This window comes from Sus scrofa, chromosome 4 (assembly GCF_054392235.1).
Source record: "Sus scrofa isolate SSC_HxYL_T2T_F1_AM1 chromosome 4, Sscrofa_HxYL_maternal_Yorkshire_Landrace_v2.0, whole genome shotgun sequence".
NCBI classification, from domain to species: Eukaryota; Metazoa; Chordata; class Mammalia; order Artiodactyla; family Suidae; genus Sus; species Sus scrofa.
The window spans coordinates 62,779,237-62,786,940 of NC_139386.1; the positions used below are offsets into that span (position 1 = coordinate 62,779,237).

General features: G+C 36.0%; 1 non-coding gene across 1 annotated transcript; it reads left to right on the top strand.

Annotated features, from left to right (window-relative positions):
• Positions 1-7,223: 7,223 nt before the first annotated feature.
• LOC146403827 (U6 spliceosomal RNA) lies at positions 7,224-7,329 on the top strand. Its single transcript, XR_014845006.1, has one exon. It is a non-coding gene; the product is annotated as a U6 spliceosomal RNA (small nuclear RNA).
• Positions 7,330-7,704: the final 375 nt, after the last annotated feature.

Here is a 7,704-nt window from a genome sequence, read left to right on the forward strand (position 1 = left end):
CAAAACCCAAAAATATCCATCAGCAGGTGATGGATAAACAATTAAAGTATATCTGTATAATGGAATATTACTTGTAAATGAAAAGGAATAAATTACTGATAAACACGACAACGTGAATGAACTTAAAACAAGAACATGCTGGGTGAAAGAAGACAGGCATATAAGAGTACAAATTGTATGTTTTCATTTATATGAGTTTCTAGAACAGAGCAAATCTACACAGCAGATTCAGAAAGCAGATGTGTGTCTGTCTCTCCAGGAATGAGGGATTCACAGTGACATGAGAAGACTTTGTGGGTAATGTTAATGTTCTGATCTTAATTATGTTTGTGTGTAAATGTGACAGAATACATGCAACTGTATATTCAAAACCAGTGCAGTATATTCTACATAAACTATACTTCAATAAAGTTGATTTGACAAACAAAACAAACATAATGAAAAAGATCATATATGTATATGGATTTCTGATCATGGGGTCCACCATGAAAATATGTGGACACCTCCTTTTTAAAACACCAAGACAAAATTTGCGAATTTGTTGTAAAGTTCTCCTCTCTAAGTACAAAAGTATCTGCAGGCTGTAGTTCAACCAGAGTTTAAGGTGAGGTTGCCTTGGAGAAAAGTGAAGGGGCAATGAACCAAACCTCTTTTCAGATCTGAATAAGGTGCTTTCGAAACATGTGTATCCATTGTGTGTTTGGAGAATTTCTTAGGGGGGAGGCCTTCTGTTGTCAAGAAACTTTAAGATAAGCCAGTTGGTGGGAGTATCTTCTATTTGAGAGACTGAGTGTGGTAGAACTATCCTACATTAGCCAAGGGCAGGAATGCATGAATTACCATAGGAAAGAATCTAGAAGCAGGGTTGTCATAGGCTAAGTGGTCAGTCAGTAGATGGGGGAAGTTTGGGGGACTCATGATGAAACTTTGCCACATAAACTTCTGCATCTATAATAGAGACTATGAATGTTTACAGCAGAGTTGGTGGGTTGGACCCAGGGTCACCCAGAGTAGAAAAGGAGCCAGCAAAGATGCAGAACCCAGACGACCAGGGCCCACTCCCCAGGAATTAGCAGACATCTTGCCAGGCTCAGAGTTGCCTGTGATTAATGTCAGTGTCTCTGTGCTTTCAACATAAATCTGTTGAAAACTCACTGGACCCTCTGGGTTACAAATTCTACAACCTTAGTTTTACAACATATGTGTAACAATTTTAAAAAAGTATCTCAATGTAACACACTTTTTTTTAAAAGAATATTCTACAATGTCAGAGTTGAAAAAAGAGAAGGAACCACAAGGGTTGGCTTTCAGTTGGTTGAAATCCATACAATCCAAACATGACTTGACTCTTTTATTGTGGGTTGTGGGTAAATTCCATAACATGAAATGTTTGTGTCAGTATGTACTCTGAAGCCAAGAATTGTTTGTGTGAGCTTTTGTTTGGGAATAATCTATTATGTTATACTCCCACTTGAGGTGGTCAAAAATTTGAGAATAAATTTAAGTAAACATTTCAAGTATTACTGTTAAAAACTTATTTTGTAAATGTCAGATTCACTGTCATAAAGTTTTAAAACTAATACCTTTTGCTCTTTAACTATAATTTATTTTAAAGTTCTCTAATGTTAATTTCTTCAATATTTCCTTTCTTCATCCTACATGAGAACAGACTAATATCTTTGAGGCCAGGACAAAGAAAATCAGTTTTCTTATAAGTAAGGCTATTCTCTATTTTACTTCATTAAATATAAGCATTGCCTTCCTAGCAAATAAAAAATTACAAGGTTGCCAGGCAAAGAAAAACTTAATTGTTTTTTTTTTTTTCCCTCAATTTGACATTTGTTAAAATATTGAAGAATTACGCTTTTGTTTCCTTGAACGGGTAGATGACTTTAATTAGCCTATAATTATTGGCCTAGTTGTGGTTTTTTGAGTGTGGTTTTTTGTTTTTGTTTTTTTGCTTTTTTAGGGCCACAGGTATGGCATGTGGAAATTCCCAGGCTAGGGGTTGAAGCAGATCCACACTTGCTGGCCTATGCCTCAGCTACAGCCATGTGGGATCCGAGCCACGACTGTGACCCACATTGCAGTGCAATGCTGGATCCTTAACCCACTGATCAGGGCCAAGGCTTGCACCCGAGTCCTCATGGATACTAGTTCATTGCTATTGAGCTACAACAGGAACTCCCATTCTTTTTAATATATAGTTAGAATGTGTTGATCATTGAATGACTTTTTTTTTTAGGGAACTACCTGAAGCATATGGAAGTTCTCCAGCTAGTGGTTGAATCAGAGATGCCACTGAGACCTACACCACAGCCTCAGCAATGCCAGATCCTTAACCCACTGATCGAGACCAGGGATTGAACCCGCATCCTCATGGATACTAGTCAGGTTCTTAATCCTCTGAACCACAATGGGAACTCTTTGAATAACTTTTAGAGCAATCTTTCAGTTGAGACCCATTAGTGGGTCATGAAATCAGTTCAGTAAGTTCTAACAAGCAATATTTCAAAATGAAATGATGAAAAGTATCAGAGTTCATCACACATAGAAACCGTAAGCATTGCTTATGAACCATATTTTTTCAGCTATATGGGTGAATGACTCTGTGTGTGTTTATGTGTGTGTAAATGTGGGTACTGGGTGGTAAGGTAAAAATATTCCTTCCTGTGATTAAAAAACTTCCAACAAACAAAAGTCCAGGACCAGATGGCTTCACAGGTGAATTCTATCAAACATTTAGAGAAGAGCTAACACCTATCCTTCTGAAACTATTTCAAAAAATTGCAGAGGAAGGCACAGTCCCAAACTCATTCTATGATGCCACCATCACCCTGGTACCAAAACCAGACAAAGACTCCACCAAAAAAGAAAACTACAGGCCGATTTCACTGATGAACATTGATGCAAAAATCCTCAACAAAATACTAGCAAACCGCATCCAACAATACATGAAAAGGATTGTACATCATGATCAAGTGGGATTTATCCCAGGGATGCAAGGCTTCTTCAATATCCACAAATCCATCAGTGTGACACAGCACATTAACAAACTGAAGAATAAAAACCATACGATCCTCTCAATAGACGCGGAAAAAGCCTTTGACAGAATCCAACACCCATTTCTGATCAAAACCCTTCAGAAAGTGGGCATAACGGGAACCTACCTCAACATGATGAAGGCCATATACGACAAACCCACAGCGAACATCATTCTCAATGGTGAAAAGCTGAAAGAATTCCCACTGGGATCAGGAACAGGACAAGGATGTCTGCTCTTGCCACTACTCTTCAACATAGTTCTGGAAGTCCTAGCCACAGCAATCAGAGAAGTAAAAGAAATAAAAGGAATCCAAATTGGAAAGGAAGAAGTAAAACTATCGCTGTTTGCAGATGACATGATACTATACCTAGAGAATCCTAAAGACTCTACCAGAAAGCTGTTAGAGCTCGTTCATGAATTTGGCAAAGTCACAGGATACAAAATCAATACACAGAAATTGACAGCATTCCTATATACTAACAATGAAAAAGCAGAAAAGGAAGTTAGGGAAGCAATCCCACTTACCATCACATCCAAAAGAATAAAATACCTAGGAGTTAACCTACCTAAAGAGACAAAAGACCTATACTCTGAAAACTATAAGACACTGATGAAAGAAATCAAAGATGACACAAATAGATGGAAAGACATACCATGCTCGTGGATTGGAAGAGTTAATATTATCAAAATGACTCTACTACCCAAGGCCATCTACAGATTCAATGCAATCCCTATCAAATTACCAAGGACATTTTTCACAGAACTCGAACAAAATATTTTAAAGTTTGTTTGGAAGCACAAAAGACCCAGAATAGCCAAAGACATCCTGAGAAAGAAAAATGGAGCTGGAGGCATCAGGCTCCCGGACTTGAGACTATACTACAAAGCTACACTCATCAAAACTACATGGTACTGGCACAAAGACAGACATATAGATCAGTGGAACAGGAGGGAAAGCCCAGAATTAAACCCACGCACCTACAGCCAACCAATCTATGACAAAGGAGGCAAGAATATGCAATGGAGAAAGGACAGCTTGTTCAATAAGTGGTGCTGGGAAAACTGGACAGCCACATGGAAAAGAATGAAATTAGACCACTCCCTAACACCATACACAAAAATAAACTCCAAATGGATCAAAGACCTCGATATAAGACCAGACACTATCAAACTCCTAGAGGAAAACATAGGCCAAACACTCTCTGAAATAAACAACAGCAACATCTTCTCAGATCCATCTCTTAGAGTATTGACAATAAAAAGAAAAGTAAACAAATGGGACCTAGTCAAATTTCAAAGTTTCTGCACAGCAAAGGAAACCCTAAACAACACAAAAAGCCAACCCACAGAATGGGAGAAAATCTTTGCAAGTGAATCGAGTGAGAAAGGATTAATTTCCAAAATTTATAAACACCTTCTGCAGCTCTATACCACAAAAACAAACAACCGCACAAAAAAATGGGCAGACGATCTAAACAGACAATTCTCCAAAGAAGACATATAGATGGCCAAGAAACACATGAAAAGATGTTCAACGTCACTCATTATTAGAGAGATGCAAATCAAAACCACTCTGAGGAACCACCTTATACCAGCCAGAATGGCCATCATCCAAAAGTCTACAAACAATAAGTGCTGGAGAGGGTGTGGAGAAAAAGGAACCCTAGTACACTGTTGATGGGATTGTAAATTGGTGCAACCACTGTGGAAAGCAATATGGAGATTCCTCAGAAAACTAAACATAGAACTACCATTGGATCCAGCAATCCCACTCCTGGGCATCTACCCAGAGAAAACCATGACTTGCAAAGACACATGTACTCTGATGTTCATTGCAGCACTATTTGCAATAGCCAAGACATAGAGACAACCTAAATGTCCTTTGACAGAGGAGTGGATCAAGAAGAGGTGGTACATATACACAATGGAATATTACTCAGCCATTAAAAAGAACGAAATGCCAGCATTTTTTGCAACATGGATGGACCTAGAAACTATCATGCTAAGTGAAGTCAGCCATACAATGAGACACCAACATCCAATGCTTTCACTGACATGTGGAATCTGAACAAAGGACAGACGGAACTTCTTTGCAGAATAGATGCTGACTCACAGACATTGAAAAACTTATGGTCTCCAGAGGAGACAGTTTGGGGGTGGGGGGATGTGCCTGGGCTGTAGGATTGAAATCCTGTGAAATCAGATTGTTATGATCATTATACAACAAGATGTGATAAATTCATTTGAGTAATTTAAAAAAAAATGGAAAAAAAAATTCCTTCCTGTGGGTTTGGAATAGCAAAGATATTTTTAAAATGGTTTGCAAAAGTATTTTAGAGAATCACGGAAAATGTGATGGCTGAGAAATTGAGTATACTTCCTATGAAGAGATAGTGATAATTCACCTAAACATTCAAATTCACAAATTTTATTACAAGAAAATTAGGTTCACGGATGCCTCTCCTAAATGTTTTTCTGAATTTTTGGACAATTTTCTTTATTCCTTAAAAATTATACCTCAAAATACAACATTAATACATATTTTCAGAACATTTCAAAATTTAAATATTATTGAACTTCTGTGGTTCACATTTTGATGATATGTAAATTTTTTTTATATTTGCCTAAAATGTTCTTCTTCTGGCTTGTCATATGGACAGTACTTGTCAGAAAACATCTCTAATATCTCTTCTAGAGAGGGGCTTTCTGAATCACCAAATCTAAAATTTGTTAATCTAAATATATAAACCTTGATGTAAATCTAAATATATAAAGTCAGTAGGTCAGAATATTTTTTATAATACTTATCACTACCCTAAATTATCTTGTATAATAAAAAAATACTTGTTTTCTTCTTCATTTTCTGAACTTCTCCTCTGATTCACCCATCCATCTCTTCACAGTGTAAACTCCACGAAAGAAAGTCTTGCCTCAGAAAACATCTGACTTGAAGTCCTTCCTCAATATTTACTGACTACAAGACTGATTTAATGTAAGAAATGATGACAAAACTACTGATTGCTTTATAAAAACTTTCCAAAAATGGAGATTAGGACAGAAATATACCACTCATAATGATTTGGGGGGTCCTCTTTAGGCCTTATCTATTGTATTTCTTATTTGCTCTGAGTAGGAGCATTTGGATTGCAAGCCTTGAATGGCTTCGGAAATAATCAGAAAAAAAAAAAAAGAGCTTATTACCAACGCTGACTAGCAATCAACAATTAAAACCAGAATAAACAACAACTACTGTAATTAAAACACAAGGTTGAGAATTAAGGTGAGTCCTTTAGTAGGTCAATCTGTGTCCATCTGCTATTTTAGGGGTCAATATGAGCCTTCCCTCCTGCATTATAAACTGTCAACTATACTACTGAAAGTTCTTTTTTTCAGTAAGTAAATTAAGAGGAGTGAATGTAATTTCTATGATAGGCTGGGAAACGAATATATCTGCCTGAGTACAATCATTGGAAAATAGGTATCTATAAACTGAAAAGAAATACAATAAAGCCTTTAAGCTAAGAGGCAGCTGACACAATGTTCAAGGTTAAATACTTCAAAAGTTACATTATTTGGGGAAAATTTTGCCTCTGTGAGTAATTACATTAATCCTTCAAAAATTCAGAGAGATAGGACATTTAATATGCTAGATGAATTTTTATTAAAACAGTGACATTTAGACTACGTTGTTTACGTACCTATCCTGCCTAAGATATTATTGTGATCATAAAGCCATTATCTGAAATACTCTGGAGTTATTTGGCAGATAGATACTATCATAAATATGTTACATCTATTTTAATACCAAGGTACAATTAATAACTTTCAAGTTGGAATTTGGTTTATTTATATACATCCTCCTCCAAATTCTCATCAAGGGCTATCTCTGTTTGTTATAACAGATGTATGAAACACCAGAGAGGCTGTATGTCAAATCAAATTGTTTATTATTTGATCTTGAAGATGATCCAGAGTAGCAAATGTCCAGTGTTTAATTTCTGAGGCTTAAAATAAATATTTCAGAAAGACTCTCAGCTTTTGTTCATTGGTAAAATACACCACAGAATATCACTTCCTCACTACTTAATTCACTGTTAAGAAATAAAGAATTTCTTTTAAAGAATTGTTTTGTCTGGTAAAGATGGAAGGTCTATGAAATAGGTATTAAAAATAGATCGTGTTAGCTTTGGCAGCATGTATGTTAAAATTGCCGTGATAGAGAGAGGATAAACATGACCTCTGCACAGGATCACATGCAAATTTGTGGAGCATTCCATATCTTTGGTATATATGAAAGTTGTTAAGAGCATTGATCCTTCTCATAACAAAGAAAATATTTTTTCTTTTTTTTGTATCTTATTAGATGATGTATCTATATGAAATGATGATGTGAAATGTAGTAATCATTTCATGATATACCTAAGTTGAACCATTGTGTTATGCACGTTAAACTTACACAGTAATGTTTGTCAGTTGTACTGGAAAAATTGATTAATAATAATAATAGCAACAAAATAATCTCAGTCTATTTTACTGAATATCAAGTTAGTTCCAGATTCTGAACCAGGTAGTTTCTCACAAAAACTCTTAAAAAGTATTTATACCAATTATCCCTCTTTCCAATCTATAGCCATAGAAAGTAAAAATGCTTTCTTGAG